The sequence below is a fragment of the Megalops cyprinoides genome, chromosome 14 (genome assembly GCF_013368585.1).
Source record: "Megalops cyprinoides isolate fMegCyp1 chromosome 14, fMegCyp1.pri, whole genome shotgun sequence".
In the NCBI taxonomy this organism is placed as follows: domain Eukaryota; kingdom Metazoa; phylum Chordata; class Actinopteri; order Elopiformes; family Megalopidae; genus Megalops; species Megalops cyprinoides.
In genome coordinates, this window is record NC_050596.1 from 16,912,091 (window position 1) to 16,930,085 (window position 17,995).

The following is a 17,995-nucleotide window of genomic DNA, read 5'->3' on the forward strand; positions in this document are numbered from 1 at the left end:
GCAAAACACTCACACGTAATTCAGCCCCCCGGAGTACATTCCTTATTGTACGCGAAGTGGCTCTGAAATCACGCTGTTGACCTCCACCCTGGGGACTGATCTGCCAGGTGGTGCTGCTGCAGTCTTACCCTCCTTATCTCCTTTTTGTAGTCATGGGTTCGTCCCTCTGGAGATGCCTCACCATCACTACCCGGCATACCAAAAGCAGGTACACCACTGTTGTCACTCACAAACGCATTCACGTCAATGTAAATCAAACACCAACACAGCTGGCCTGTTTAAAATATACAATTTGTCAGCTCACTAGCCAGCCAGCTCCTCTGGCTGTCATCTCCTAACACAGAGCAAACCATGGCTTTTGTCTCCCCCACATCATCAGTCCTAATCAGTGAATTTTTCCAGGTGTGGACAGTAATCCTGCAGTGCCCTGCCTCTTGCTCTAACCATGGTTTTGTCTGCTCCTGCTGACACTAGCTGACATGGTAAGCTAATTAATTAACATATTTTCACTTGGAGCAGGACAGGGTGCAATATTACTGTGTCTTCCTATGGTGCATACTGTATTGATGCTGTGTTGATGCTTGAGGGAATGTGGCTATCCTCAGATAGGCACCGGTTATGTAGTGAACACTGCTGTCCTCTGAAAGCGGCAGCAGTTATTTAGTAAGGATATGTAACTCTATAAAAATTAATTCTGTGTCCTTGTTCAGGTTTGCTGAGCTTGTTTGTTGACACAAACTACAGATAACACACTGATGTAACTAATAAAAACAAATTTGTTAACTGTAACTCAATGAACAGGCAATGAAAGGGAAAAAGAAATGGAAAAAACAAAAATGGAATGACAAAATCAAACAGACAAAGACATGAAAAATTAGATTAATGAATAAGTCAACCAGAGTATGGGAGCATCTGTTATTGACAATGGCTTCATCTTCCAGAGCAATGTTCTATTGTTCTGACTAAACCTATATAGAATCAAAGGCTTGGTATCCTGTGTGGGCTCACGGTTTAGTCATTTGTTCAAAACCTATGGCTCCAGTTGGCACACAGTCTGATTGGAAATGGAAGTCCAAATGAATATTGCGTGACGAAGGATGCAGGACTCACCAGTAACCACTGCGTGACAACCGCCGGAACTCCCCATTGAAGCAGCAGACACAGCAAAGGTGTGAAATGCTACACATGGATGGCTGAGCACCAGGATATCTGCTTTTTTTAAATAGAACGCAATGTAGATGAAGTTTTGATTCAGACGGCACAGTGTTGCTTTATGGTCTGATATGTGGAATCATGCAAAGAACAATCCTACTCCCCTTCCAGATGGCCTGGGTCCATATGTACTACAGGGTGAAGCACCAAAATCCCGCCTTCCCCTCACATTTTCAACAGGGGCCCAACCAAAATCTGTGGGTGCTAAAAAAACCTGGAACTGTCCCTGATTTCAGCAAAGTCCCTTCTTCTCCTGGCTCAGCGCCAGTCGCTTGCTGCACCCGTGTGATATTGACAGCCCAGTATTGATGGAAAGCACTGAAAATCTGTTTTCAAATAATTCACTGACTGCCAGCCTGAAACAGATGGAAGACAGAGGAGTGTGTTAGAGTGACATCACTTCAGATCCTGCGAGTGTAAATGTGGGAGTGAACATTTCGCACCTATGGTGTGGAAGTTTGTTTTTTTTTTTTTTATGTGCGTACCACACATCCTCACTCAGAGACCTATGCAGTATTATTTAAGAGTCACGTTGGCATTTCACATCTTTTAGTTAGCCAGACCCATGTACGCTTGCTGAGTAGTGTGTGGGCATTCAAATCTTGAGCCCCAAAAAGTGTCTGAACAGTGAGTTCTTAGCAAGGTACTTACAAGGAATAAAGTTTCACAGTAACACCAAGAGCATTCGGTGCAAATTTAATTGCATTTGAAAAGTCCATACCTCAGAACATGAAAAAGAAAACTATATCCTGTGTTTTGTGATTAACTTGCTACACCTGTCATTTAAATCCCAGCAAATTGGTATGCATTGGTCATTCTGTGTATGCGTTCAGCATTTAATTTTGAGGCTATGTCACCTATAACCTAATGTTGTCCTTTACAGGACATGGTTGAAAAATAAAAATTCCCTTCAGTAATTTGTACACTTCATTTAACAATCCATACCCATGGTTTAGTAAATCATGCCCTCAGTTTCTTAATCTACCCCTTCAGTTTACTAAATTTCCAATTTACTAATTACTAACAATCCTTACCCATTCATGTACCTTTCATTTATAAATCCATACTAGAGAGAACAAATTATTAAACCACGGGTACAGACGGAAAAATTGACATTACAAATTACTACATCAAGTATGCAGATTGGTGAATTCAGGGTACAAATCACTACAGGGAATTTTATTTTTTGACCACATCGTCTAAGGGGCTCCATACTAGCCTGCTTGTTTGTGCTGCTTTTCTGAGCTACTATTCAAATATGGACCGTGATTAAATAAGAATTGAGATTTTAAGGCCATTAGGGAATGATTACATTTTCAACATGATATTTCTTTGCAGAAAGGATTATAAATTGTATTTGAAATGTGATCACGGAGAATAGTTCAAAATGGTGATAAACCATAAAGCACATTATACATATTTTGCTTGTGTAAGTTTGAGCTCTGGAAAAAATTAGATTATTTGCAAATGTAATGTGATTAGCTTTAAAGAATATAAGCCTCTGCAGGCCTTTTAGTGGAAGCATACATCTCAAACTGAATCAGCAGAAAGTAAGAGTTGCAGTCTTACTGAGTCAATGCCAGATTTTCTCTTTTTTTCCTTGCAATGCTGCTGCACTCCGTGATTGTGAAAATTCAGAGGTCATTGCAATATCATTCAACTGTGAAAACATGCCCTGATTCTCTAACAAGCATATTATTCTCCATTAAGAATCCATTGCACATCTGCAATACTATTGTTGCTACGAGCATGTAGCAAGTAATGGACCTAAAAGCAGGGTTCTGTCTGTACAGTGGAATAGATATGCTCCAGTCTAATAGAGCACATAAATAATAAACTGTGGATAGTGGCTGAATATGTGAAAAGGATCCCTCCCTCATCCTCTTATTATAAGAATAGAATAGTTGGGTGTGTTTACATACTGTATGACAACAGACAAATGTACACTCATACTTTGTATGGGGCAGATTCAGACTAGAGATCTGTGCATACATCTTTGAATAGAAGTATATGGCATGTATGAGTAAAGGTAATAAGCATTACCATGACTGAATTAATTCAAAAATTACATATGGATTTAATTCAGAATGTCAGTCACCTTTTTTAATTATAATGCTTAAAAGGTAGAGTTGACAATTAAGATGACGGACAAGGAGATGCTTACAAAACTGAAATGCTTGCTGCTCAAATGTTATCTTTTTTCTAATCATCAACGACTTCACTCGATCAAATACTCAAAATCCACCTGATTCAGTTTTAAGCAGATATTTTATTAAATGAGTCTTACCCCTCTGAGAGCTATAACCATTTTCATTTTGTGTCCCTTCACAGTTAATTCAATGCAAACCACTTACTGGACAGATGTTTCTAATCACTTACAAGATTAAGTACCTCCTGCTATAAATGAGACTTTATCGTTCATGAAAAGATCAGTGTTGTAAAACCACCGTTTGTGTCAAGGATAAATTGCTTTGTAGGTCAAAACGAGGTTTATATCATCCGTCATCAATATGTACAGTTGACTCCCTATAATTGTATAGGGGATAATTGCTTGGCCTGATTGTATATACGCAGCTGGTCAAATTTTCATCTGACTGATTTGAATTAGTCCTTTTATGTACATATTCCAATAAATTGCATGATGCCACAATGATCCTGATCATATAGTCTGTTTAATAGTATGAGTGTAAAGGGGTGACGATCATTATTTTCCACAAATATAGATGGAGAATTAACAAGCTACATAAATATTATACATATTTATAAATATGTGTCAGTTTTATTATAAATGTGTTTATATTTGTGTAAATATGTGCTGTATATCAGAAGCAGGTCTAAACTTTATGGTTTATTCCTGTGTAACTTCTGTCAACTCTTTGTCAAAATTGTACTGCAATGACTGACATGAGCTTGAGAGGATTGTATATTAAGAGAGGTTAAACATTTCCATGAATGTGCACAGAACAACTTATGTAATTGCAGGCCACAGAGTATTATTACTCTTACTCTTACTCTTGAAGGGATGTTGTTACACAGCAGAAAAAACGTTTTTAAACAGGCAACCAAATGTTAGGAGCATTCAAGTGTTTAGCCTTACAGTCTTATGCTTCTAAGGGCTTTAGACATTGAAGATTAGTGTGAAATGCAGAGCTTTCACTGACAAAATCCATGCATGATGATTTGCTCCTGGTTGTAGTTAATAGTAATAATACAGTAATACAATAGAACTATAAAATGCACTGTGTAGTATTTGATGATACATGTGCAAACTGCAGAATGACATTCAGTTTAAGATGCCAAAAGACTGATCCCAGTATGAATAAATATCTAGTTGAAACCATTAGGTTTCATCTTTTAGTGAATATGGCTAACATTTTCTCATTTTATAATCATTTAAGTTATACATAATTAGCCATATAATATTGGCTGGGGAGTTAAATAAAGTACGCAAATTAATACACAACATCCAACATTACCTGTGGAAGACCAACTGGATAGAACATATAGTAACCATGAGCAAAGAGTGTTATGAAATGAGCTGGGTAATTTGCTAAATTTTTATTTAATTTCTTTTGAGCGCTTGATATAGATCCAATTGTAACACTTGAGAAAGAGCTAGAGTAAACTCAGTCTTTATTGCAATAAACTTCTTTATTGATAGGCGGCAGTGTAGTATAGTGGTAAGAAGCAGGGCTCATAACCAAGAGGATGCTGGTTCGACTTCCCTCCAGGGGCGCTGCTGTTGTAGCCTTGGGCAAGGTACTTAACCCAGAATTGCCTCAGTAAGTACCCAGCTGTATAAATGGATAACATGAAAAAATTGTAACCCATCTAAGTCACTCTGGATAAGAGCGTCTCCTAAATGACTGTAATGTAATGTAATGGTAGTGTCTTTCTTAAATTGACCACACTGATGGGCCCCTGACTTTCTACAGTACATTTTTCAGAAATAGAAATCCATATTAAAACGCAACACACATCATTAGAAATGGAACAGAGGCAGCCTCTTTAAAATGCAGTATATATTAAATGCATCACATCACCTCATCCATGTGCCATTTAGATATTTAATTTGTGAGCTGACTAGACAAAGCAACAGTGGGTTCACCTCCGTTCCCCCACGCTGGCACAGCGCACCCAGACGAGACCCTGTAAATATCATGCTGCCTCGTACCAGCTGTTTCCAGCTGCGGCAAATGTGCTGGCAAAGTGCGCTGCCTCGCTCAGACTCCCTGCTTAACTCCCCAAACGAGTCATTAGCAATCTGCTCATTCCGACACAATGCAGGACACACGATCTTGGCTGAGGTAAAGAGATATCAGGCCTTATGGATACAACCGCAGCATCAAACAGTCAAAGTGGTTACTTTCCATCACTTTAAAAATCAGCCATGCATGAAAATAATTCCACAGTGTGATTGTTAACATTATGCAGAGCACCACTGTGAAAAAATATCTTGTTTAATCCAATGATATTGACTTGAGTATGTTAGTATTGTAAAAAATGGCTGTAAGTGACTGAACACCAGGACCTAATGCAGCAACACTGGTTGTAGAGGCAGCTCTCCATGCTTTATGCATATATCTATATTGCAATATTTCAGATAATGATAATTTGAGATAACATAGGCTGTATATCAGTGCGGCAAAGAGAACAATGATTCCATAAGGAGAGAAATGACCAAACTCACGCAGAGCCCTTTCCATGCTGAATTCAGAGAACAATGGAACTGACATTATTAAAACTAGTTGGTCAGTAAAGTATTAAACATCACCAAATCAACCATTCCCTCAGTTGTTTACACAACTTATGCAATGTCTATCCCAGTCTTCCACACCTGTCAATCACAAAACATTAAAATGATATTTGGGTTGTAATAAGCAATAACATTTAAAGGATGCTCTACAGAAGTAATGGTAGGATATTTTATATTGTATAGAGTATATATAGTATATACAGTATTTATATGGTATACATAGTATACAGTATGGTATGAATGCTGGTAGATGCTGCATCTAAAAGCCACTGGACCAATTCACAGTGGTGGAAACGTACCATTGTTTTGGTGGTACCTTTAACAGTGAGTGGAAAGAATAGCTTCGCTATTCTGATATTTTAAACAAATGAAAGTTATTTCAACAAAACAATGTTGATAGCTAGTGTACACTAACCATTTAAAAAGTTACCTAAGGTTAAGGAAAAAGTCTTCGTTACCATTGAAAAAAAATGGACGGTGGATTTTTATGAAAATTTAAGGAATAATTGTCTCTTGTCAGTTCAGTCTGCACACATTTTTGTCCACGCTGATGCCAAAATGGCAGAAATGTTACACTTTAGATTTTGACGAGAAGTTTATATATGACTAGGTATGATGCATGAGTTATCAATAAGAGGAGGACAGTGATATAACTATAATGAAACCCAATATACAGTTTTCACAGATTTATTTTAAGAATAATTGAGTGTCATGGTCCAAGATTTTTTTGTTTTTTATTATGCTGGCATTGTAGGAGCTGACATTTCCATAGTCCCAGGGGCACCGCTGTCAATGTCAACTGTTTGGACTAGAGGGCAGCTTGGAAATTTGTTCAGGTAGGTATTTTGACTTAGAGTGTGTTTGTACATCACTCTTACATGCTGTGCATTCAGATTTTTTTTTTTCCTGCTGTTACTGTAAAGAAGCAGAACTGTTAACAAACAACAAATAAACATCCAGATAGTGTTTACTGTACAAAATAAGAACATAGCATCAACCTAATATTAACTGTCAAAAGATGAACACTTCTAATAAATAAATATCTTTCAATTTAGCTTTGAAATTTTGTTGACTTTCATTACAGAAATACAGCTACAGTGTAATGGCCATGTATGTCAGTCATTAGATAATAAAGTGCACTGAAAGGTAGTCTAAACTTATAAAGCAGTGAAAGAAATTAAGTATAATACACATTTGTCAGTATTAAAGATTACCATACCTTCATCAGAGGAAAAAAAAAATCTCATGTGAATTTTTATTGTCTTGTGTTTGCAATCTCAATCATTCATGTGGACAGCCATCAGGACGCTCTAAAGGTCTACAGCAGAAGTTATTCTGCTGCAGGAAAAAAAAAAAAAAAAAAACTTGAGACCACAGTAGATTATATGGTCCAGTGGCACAGAATAAGCAGTATGAGCTATGTGTGAAATTCTTCTATTGAATTGTTCTGGGGCAGTTGTATCAACTCTCATGGTAGTGCCCTGTCCTGTTTCTTTTTTTGTTTTGTTTTTGTTGTTGTTCTGTTCTGTTTTGTATTTCTTTTGCGGTAGTATTTATACAAGTTTTTAATGATCTTCAATGTACATATCCTATAAAATGTATTAAGTGTAGCATAGATAGCTAAAGCCATTTTCATTATAGTGAATGTTACTGTAACTGAATCAACATGTCGCTCGCCCCTTTCAAACACAACTGCATGTTTTACTGAAATAAATACGCTTTGTATTTGCTAGCAAGTTAAATATTGCATTTACAGACAGACCACACTGGCTGTATTCAAAGAACATTAAATCTCAAATAAGGTGCCCATTTGTTAAAATGATCGCAGGACACAGAGTAGCACATGTAGCATAATAATAACCACCTTTTTTCAATCAAAATGCTTGAAATATTCTATTCCACCCCACACCACTGATGTGAGCCCTGGGGATTCACTCTTGCTCTACCCTCATGCTCTTCAAGCTGTGTCATATCACAGTTGTATATTCTGCTGCCTGCACCTCTACCTAGCTAGGTGACTAGTTACCAACATGGTCTGAGACACATTTTGCTTGTTCCAGGACAGCTGTGCCAGTTCTCTCACAGTGCTGTGTCTTGCCAATAGAGAATGCAGAGAATGCTGTTGCCAAATGGTCATATTCATCTCAACTTTCAAACAACTCTATTATAATGCATTTTACAATAAAACAATTTCCTTTTCTGTTTGCTAGCTAGCTAGTTATTGTTTTCAGACAAAACCTGAGTGGTCCACTCAATGGGACTTTAGATCCTAAAACCAGTTTACTTCAGAAACATAGGAACATATAGTACAAGACATATGGAGAATAATACCATATGACAGGGGACATATTTGCAGTAATTTGTACTTGTGTAGGAGCACCAGTTGGTACATTAAGAAAGCCAAGTTAATTGGCCATATCTTGCCATGCTTGTAATATAGAGGAGCACAACTTTTTTGGGAAGCACATATCTGAATTATCTCCTTTGTTTGTAGTATGCATTCAGCATGAGTTGGGAGCTGAAGACAGAGATGTGATTCTTGCTATTTTCTGTGGCCTGACTTTTCCAAACCGTCAACAAATTGTGCTGCAAAACAGAACTGTTATGAGGTACCTTGTGTAACTTTTTAACCTAGCTTAGCTAACTTGACTTATCCCATATTTATTCATGTGTAAACATTTGATTTACAAGGATGTAACCCTCAGACATAACATTAATGAGTAATTATAGTCTTAGATTGAATGGATCAAATACGTCAGTAAACTTTTAATTTAGATGACATCATGACAGCTGCATGATCACCTGTTTAGGTAATGTCTTTGTTCTGTTAATATGAAATATGAAGCATATTGAGGACAGTGTTATGTTTTATTTCTCCAACTATTGAAGATAATCCATAAACTATAAGCACAGAATGAAATGCTGTTGGCCTTGAATAAGTCAATAGACCTGTTCAGTTCTTCAGCTCTCTGCACATGCATGCCTTCTTGCACACTGAAGACTGTGATCCTCAAACTACAGATACTACTTATTGGCTTCCTGTTTTCATTTCTCAAAGTGAAAATGTTTCAAAATTACATAATGGTCACAGTTAAAGTGAACCAGCTAAAATATGCAGTATAGCAATAGTGCCTGTAGCATAGTGGCTGTAGCATCTGTTGTAACAGCAAATGTAACAAAGGGGTTGCCTTATAGTTAAGATTTGGGAAATTAGATTCTTTAATACTGTAACTGTTCTTATGCAATAGCTGAATTTGCATCACAGCTTGAAGAGTTATGCATGTTAATGCCCACCCCCCTTCTTTTCAAGTTGGGATCTCTGTGGCATAGTCTCCATGGAAACACACACTCATCCAGCAGAGCTAGAGGACAAGCTGAACATTTGTATCAGTTACTAGCTGTTAAATGAGTGTCCCTTTTAATGGTCACGAGGCACAGTTTCCAGTGAAATTTTAGCCTGTGTAAATATAGCACTCATTGCAGATTGTGTTTCATGCCAAGTAAGCTCCCTTGAAGTAATTTCCGTTCCACCAATATTAATCAACAAGACCTTTAAGAGTGCTATTATTGTCACCTCTAGTCGTCCTTGTACTTTGTTCACATTTAGTGCCCAAGTAGCCACGTAATTCAGGTATTAGTCATCGCTCTGAAACTAATTACATCTCTGTAATAGTCTGTGGAACAACCTTTCATGAGGTAGTTGAGATGGAGGGAAGACATTAAGAGGTTAATAGTGTGGCAGATGGAAAAGGCAATTGTACAAATTGTGCAGTGTTGTAAATATTGTCTTCAATTGAAGTGTTCAAGTCAAGAGCAAGCACAGACCTCCATGTGCAGGTGGTTTTCCTGGATCAGCATTGCTTAGGTTGAAGTGCTACCCTGACCCAGACTGTGTTCTGAGGGAATATTTTAGTGTATTTTTCATATGTAGAATAAAGATCATGGTCCTCACTGTTAATGTGTATTTAATCAGTAATCTGTTACACTGTATTTCCACATCCTTCATCAATAATAAATAAACCACTGCCAGTCCCTTGCTTATCCTGATATACCTGTTAAAGGCTTGACTGATTTTTAACAAAGTGTCACCAGCTATTGTGAACTTTAGATTTCCAGTTGTTTTCATTCATGTAAGTATAATTAAACCTCATTTTTACAAATCGACATTGTGTATATAAATATATACACACTCACTTAAAAATGCTATATGGCCCTTGGTAGCATAGTGTCCTTGGGTTTGTATGCTCTTTCTGCTATTTTTATAGCTGTATTTTTTTCCTCTTGAAATCCACTTCTTGAAAGATTGACTTTATGGGCTGATATGCTGGGGCTATTGATTTACTTTCACTCACAGACACACACACACACACACACACACACACGCTCACATACAGTGTCTGTATATGTCTGTATGTGTTTAAGAGACATTTATGTCCCAATGTGCAACTTGTGCATAAATGTGTGTGTGTGTGTGTGTGTGTGTGTGTGTGTGTGTGTGTGTGTGTGTGTGTGTGTGTGTTTGTGCACATGTACGTTAATGTGTGTGTGACTGCTTAAATTCATGCCCTGCTTCTGGGAGTGTATGCATATTTACTTTGATCCATTTAGAGAAGTAAACCAGATACAGGCAGTTCCGAGGTTATGTATCATTTGATCTATGTAACCTTGACTTTATGCACACCCCCTTAAAATATAAAAATATAAATAAAAAAAGACACTTTGATACATACAATGAATATGGATGCACTATAAAATGAAGCAGTATGAATGCATTGCACATTAATGTAAATAGTGGATGCTTATTTAAATGCAGGTCTCAAGACCAAATCTGAGTATTATAAAATCTAAGTTATGCAATGACTTCCATAGCATAACCTTTATGTAACTTGGGAACTGTCTGCATTGGACATGTAAGCATTAAGAGGTACTTTGTCAAGTCATAAATGTAACCAGATTAAAGTCAAAATGCAAATTTGGTAATTGTTTTAGATATGCTCATCAATTAATGTGTAATTGATTGTCAAAAGAACAAGAAGATAGAAATTTGAAAAAGCTACAGAAATGTTTTGAGAGAAATGTGTCATCAACAGTTACTGGTAGTCTCCATATTCCTAAATGATAGATGTTAGCCTATTGACAAACATGTCAGTTTCCCCAAAAAATGTATTCACTTACAACCTACTCTCATGGAAAGCCTTCTGACAAAATTCAGAAGTCTGGTAGGAGAGACGACTGTGCACCCCTGTTTGAATTGAACCCCTACAAAACTGAGGGAGCAGGGGAAATTATCCTGAGGTGTTGTCTCGCACCCATCTGAATTCTTCTTTTCCTGTCATCTAACACACGCTGAAAAGGTAAATATCAGAGAAGAGCCAGAATTACCCCTCGGCCCTGTCAACACAGTGTGTGGTTGAATGCTGTCCAAAGTCTGCATTGGCAGCATCTGTTCTGGAATCACCATCACCACCAACACCGCAGATAAATGTTTGCTAATTATCTGTTTGTAGTCTTCGGGTTGTTGTCGTCCCAAAAATAATACACACAGGAGGAGCTTTTGTGCTTATTTAAACATCTCATTTCCCTCTCCCTCTCTGCCAACCGTAATTGTTCAACATGCCACCCACTTAACTACAGTCAAATCCAATTATACCTTCCGACAGATATCAATACTTTTATTTCTGTGACCACTTTACCTGATTGAATTTTCTTACACGTTACATCCCAGATAGCATTGCCTGAAGTATTAATCTGTCTCGAGTCTCCAGGTACAGTGAAATGCACTGTTTGAATTATGCAGTCCTCAGCCTTTATAAAACAGTTTGAAATATGAGATAAGGATTTTAGGCGGGTGTTATGCAAACCACCAACAGTATGATCTCTGTGTCTTTAATATCGCTTGACCACCATGTGAGATTTGTATTATTAGAAGTGTTTAGCGAGGCCCTATTATTGTCACGTTCATTATAGCTTTTATATGGGAAACATGATATTTCAGAGCTTGAAAGGAGCTCCTGCTTGTATATTCAGACAGATCTGGGCATCATTAGTACCTGTGCTCTCACCTCTCCAAAGCTGATTAAATTTTGTTTGCTTACAAAATTTATTTTTCTGTTAACTGCAACCAACTTTTTCAATTTCAGCCTTCAGTCATGTGGTAAACAAAATACTTTGAGTATTGACCATTGACATTGTTTTTGTTTTGATGACAAATGCTAAAGCAACAAGTTCCCAATATATTGTATATATTATTCATCACTGAAACATTGTCTCTACTTTCTCATCAGGTGTAGCATCATAGCAACATTTTTACATTCCCCACAGGGCCAACAAGGTCCTCCTTTGTGGTTTAGTGAGAATTACAATACAGCAAAGTTATACATCAACACTCTAAACCATCCTGTAACCTTTTCACAGCTCTCCCTTACCACAAGTTTGGGCTTTACATCCATCTGTAACGTTTCCAATGGTTACTTCAATGCAGGATCTCAAAAGTCTAACGTATTCCCATTTACACAAGGGTACCCTATTGATTCCCAGTTGGTTTTCCAAGCCAGCTCAGTGATTATGCATTTCATTTTTAATACACCACTGCGTTTCCACAGGCACAGTTTTTAAATTAAACACTTGGGCTGCAGAAGGAAAATCAAAAATATAACAGATTTAATGCAACATTAAAAAAATGTGTTTTCTACACAATTCAGAAGATCAGAGGTCATAAGCTGCCCAGTCTTCGATCATGTAAAGAGGAATACTGCGTTCAATATACTGTTTTTTTTTACATTTCTGATATTGTAGCCATAATACAGTCATGATAAAGTATGATTTGCCCTCAGAATTTGAAAAGTAATGGTAAACATTCAGTGCCTGTGATTACAGACACTAGAACAAAATATCTTCTAAGGTTTGTATTTCAAAGAGCTTATTCTATGACATATTCAAAGACCTTGGACCTCCAATCATTGACTTATCCCATTCCTTCTGCTGATAGAAATTTTTCATCTGCACTTATTACCACAACATGCAAATACAATTCAGAGATCATTAGCAATCTGAAAATTTAACTAGCTAAACTTTCCATAGAGGACTTCTCAGTGACACGAAAGTGTTCAATATTGTCATATTTATAACTACATATTTCTTCACCGTGTAAAAAGACATTGAATAAATGTTGTTCCATGTCACCCATCAGCCTACACCAACAATGAATATGGTGAATATGGTAACATCATTAATTTAGCAAATGATGAACATACCTCATTTTTGACATAATCCATCATTTTTAATATTAAAACTAGCCTGACGATTCAAGCTTAAGTCAAAATAGAAAAGTGTTTCCTAATCAACACAATTTGAAACATAATAAAATAAAATAAAATAAAAAACTGACCTATGTTGAAATGATGTTGTAAATTTGGGTCGGTGTTGCATGCTCAACCAACAAGTTTGTATGATTCTATACTAACATAAAAATACATTGATCTCCCACCCAGGAACCAATGTAACTAGTGACCCTCTTAGTGACATTATTGAAAATAGGTTGAATCTGTAATTTTGTCATATGCACAACCTAATTTACATGTGGCTGTATGATTCAATACCAGTGTTAAAAATGTAATGGTGGATATTCAGAGTTTCTTGTCAGGTCTTTTCTCCAGTATCTGAATGGTGATCATACCTGCAGCTACCTGTGCCATACAAATTTACAAGCTGTTTAATGATTCTTTGTGTCAAATCAGAGGTTACTTACATTGAATGTTAATGAACCAAAATAGTTTGTCCTTTGTACATTTTCCTTCAGGTTTTGCCTCAACACAGCATTTAGATTAATTTTGGTACCTCTCTGGAAAATTGATTAATTCTACATGGGCAATATCTTTAGTAACTCACATGGGTTATATAGATGGACACAGGTACACAACATCTTACTCTAAGGGCTCAAGTTACCACAATTAATACAACTGCGAAATAAATGTGGTAATTACAAAAAAAAAAAAAAACTGACAGTGAAGTGGGCATTAAGGTTTATTGTATTCTAATCCTTTGGTGAGACTTGCTTCCCTTAAAGTAGACAGTCAAAATCATTTCAACATTCCCTCTCCCTGTTATGACAGAACAGCATGCCATTATGTTGTAATTTGATCCTCTGTGCTGAAATGAGCATACTTATATGCACACACCACAGGAGGTTGAGGTAGTTCAGAAGAGCAAGGTCAATATCTCTGTTTTGGAGTACTGCAAGGTATTGTTACCATCATATTGTTAAAAGGAAAGGTCAATAGATTGAAAAGTCAATATAGATGCTTTTCTTCTCTTAAGACCCTCAAGTAACTTTGGCCCATATACAGTTTTCTTAATTTTGAACCACTCGTTGTGGCTTTGTTCTGTGGACAGAGCAAGCCATCATGTGTAGAGTTATATATGGGTGAGTTGGGCTTTGAGCTGGCTCAAAAGAAACACTGCAAGAATCATGACATGAATATAAAATGTCCAATTTAATTACATCATAATTGACCCTCCAAGCACAAGACAACAATTAAGTGCCACTTTTGGTTGATCAATTAATGAGTTAAATGTACATTCAGCCACTAAAACAATTGAATGCCTTCATTTAACTATAGTTGTGAAAACACTGAAAATTTAATATAATGAAGGACTTCAATCTTGAAGTAAGGTTGAGACTATATCACAGCTCAATATAACAACAATAATACAGTTTCAATCCAACATATATTTATATTTGATCCATAAATTTAATTTTCTGTGTGTTCATCCCCTGAACTGAGGTAGCAAGGTAGTTTCAAGCAGTTCCATATAAGCCTGTAAATGGCACCCCACGTCCCCTGAGAGATGATTGCACTGAGAATGTCCTTGCCATGTGAACTAGCTGCAGCTGGTGAACTCAACTGGTTATTACTGCAGAAATATGGCATCAGGAAGACCTGTCACCCCAATGAAAATGACAGAAGGAAGCTGAAAGAATGTGACACTTTTGGTTCGAAAAGTCACAGCTGAATATGAACTTTTGTATGTTATTATCCAGAATATTGGGAAAAGTAAGAATTCAAAATGTGTAGATGAAAATATCAACTGTCTTATTTTTCAAATTCCCATCACCTTTCTTGCTCTATTTAATCAATGGTAAGGGAGAGTAACACTTAATTATTGTCTTAAAAACTTTACTTAAGTTACAAATGAATAGGTAAGACAGTTTAAAATTTGAGAGGCATTCGATACCACAGTAAAATGAATAAATATATATAGAAATGCAGGGAAAGGATGTAATTGTCCTGTTCCTCTCTGCATGATGGTGAGGTATGGAGAGGGCAAAAATGGTGACAATGAGGGAAACTACAAGGAGTTAGAGGAAGTAATTGACTGGAATTATGAAGCTCTGGCTTCACATTTTGAATCCCCGGCTCTGTGTCCCAGGAGGTCAAACACAAAACAGGATGATCTAATTGCATCCATTTTGCTGTATTGCTAGAGAGGTTGACCAAAGAAATCACAGCTCCTTTTTTGCATGTCAAATCAATGAAATGACCAACATTGCTCCACGCCTACCTACGTTATGTAGATGTTGTGGGAATTGTTCAAGAGCATTTCATTGTTGTTGGTTTTCAATAGTTGCGATGCTTAGTCAGCGTTCGCTTTTGTGAACGCATTATTCGCCTTTTATGTGGCACTTGTTTTCAGTGTTACTAGGCAGTCTGCAGTCAGAGGACAGCATTCAGGCCAGGTGAGACACAATGCACAGGGGCATGAGCATTATCTCCATACCCAGAGCAGGATACAGGGAACTCCAGAAAGTTCTGCACTGTCCACAGAGGCTAAACTCTTTGAAAACTTGTGAAACTCTCAGACTGCAGTAGTTATGGAGTATAAGATATTTTGTGTGCACTTGAATCCTGAGTTACTGTCCTTGGTGGAAGGAAGGGTGTTTTTTCCTTGTCACTGTCCTTCTGATGTTGCTTGTGTAGATGTTAAGTATTTCACAATGTGTGATACTAACCTTTTGTGTGGGGAAAAAAGTGTTTATGCAGATTAGTTATATTTGATTTGAATTGTAAGCAAGGAGCTTGTATTCTATTGCATTTATTTCCTAATTGATTGTAGAATTAAGTAATATAAACCCTCTGTAAGTCACTAGGACTAAACATGTTGGATCAATTTGCCTAAAGGTTTTCTTCAGGGTGTCCCAACCCTTCCCCCACCCCAGGCCCTTGGGGTTTACAACCCACCAGCCACCACTGCATACAGTTTTATTTATTTTTTGGCTCCCTCCTGTTTTGTAAAATAAGCACACAGCCAGATGTCACAAGCTAGCCTGGGGCTCCCCCACTCCCTGCCGCTCACAGGATCACCCCATCCCCAGCCCATCACAACAAGGACAAGTAAGCGGGATATAAAGCCTGTTGTAATAACATTTTCTTTAGATGAGACACCTTATGCTCCCCTGCCCAGCACCCAGATGCTGCCCCTGGGTGCAAGTGGCCTCCTGCAGGTAAGTGTGCTTTTACACCAAAACCACGCCACAACCCGCCACGCTCTCTCTCACCAGCAGCCTCTGCAACCCCCCTTTAGGCTAAGGTCTTTCAAACATGCAGCAAGCTTAGCAGCACAACAAAGCAGCACACAAGCTGCTAACATTAGCCTACCCCAGGAGTCCCACCCCCACCTTACAGAGCTTGCACACCAGACCTAGGGCTTTGGGGCTCTAAGCTAAACAGGCAGAGCATTCCCCACATACACATGCAGATATTATTTATTGTGCGTTATATTACCTAGACAACTTATACAAATACAAAGGGAAAAAAATGATGCTTTGGAGCCATCTTGCCACTGTCTCCAAAGAAAAAGCCATCCTTTTTTGGACCCGTCTGTTTCCAGGCATCACCAGATTCCATACCACATTCACACACCACACAAGCATGCCAAGTGAGCTTAAAAAAAAAGGAAAAAAAGAGTGCCTGCCCCCCCCCCCCCAAATTGCAGACAAGTCCCGAATCTCACACCCCAGTGGAGTCTCTCCTACCTGTTTCCTGCTTGTCTTATGTGCACAGTAGCCCGACTCAATATAATTAAACTGTTGTGCAACTCATCATCTTAAACTGACAGCAGATATTACTAACACATGCCCTGGCTGGTGCTCATCAGCAAACTCACATCACTACCTGAAACAGACACACACACAGTGTACACTATACACACGCATACACACACATTGTATGTATTGTACCTCTTCAGTGGTTCTGAGATTTTTGCAAAATAGTGTGTAATATTCAGGGAATGAATAGCAACATAATTTGAGTTTATAATATGGAGCAGATTCCTGTTTCTGTATTTCATTGAAGTGCAGTCCCTCAGACATCCACAAAAAATCAAGTCATCTTGATGATGCAAATAGTAGTTTTCCAAAGAACTGATCTTTGTACTGAAGTCAGAGGACACAATTCATTATCACCACAGACATGAGGAGGGAGACATGATCTGGCATAGAGTATAAGGCTCTCTGAGGGACTTTTCCGCCATTGTAAAGTTAAGCTTCTGGGTAATGTCTGCCAAAAGAAACACAGCTCTCATTGATGGTGTGAATGGCCTTAGTCTGATGAATAATAAGTAGTGAATCACAGCACTGCACTGCACAGTAATGTAGTGTTAAGTGTCCGTCTAGACACACAAGATGAATATGATATGATCCCACAAGAAGTGTTTATCACAAGCTGAAAAAGTAATGACAAAAATGATAGAAAATTGAAACCTTTTATTATGAATGGAAATTTAATTTAAATTGCTGTACAGATACAGGCAATTAGAAATATGTCTTGTCTTGAAAATGTACACATATCACTAATACCCTGGTCTCACAGGGGAAGCTGAGGCTCTGTTCCACACATTGAATTTTATACATCCAAAAGTAATTCAAGATGTACAGATCAATCCTTTCCTGGCAAAACCTCCAGGTGTTTGGACAGCAACCATGCATGATAAAGTTTAGGACGGTTGTTGATTCAGGCCCCAGCTGATGTT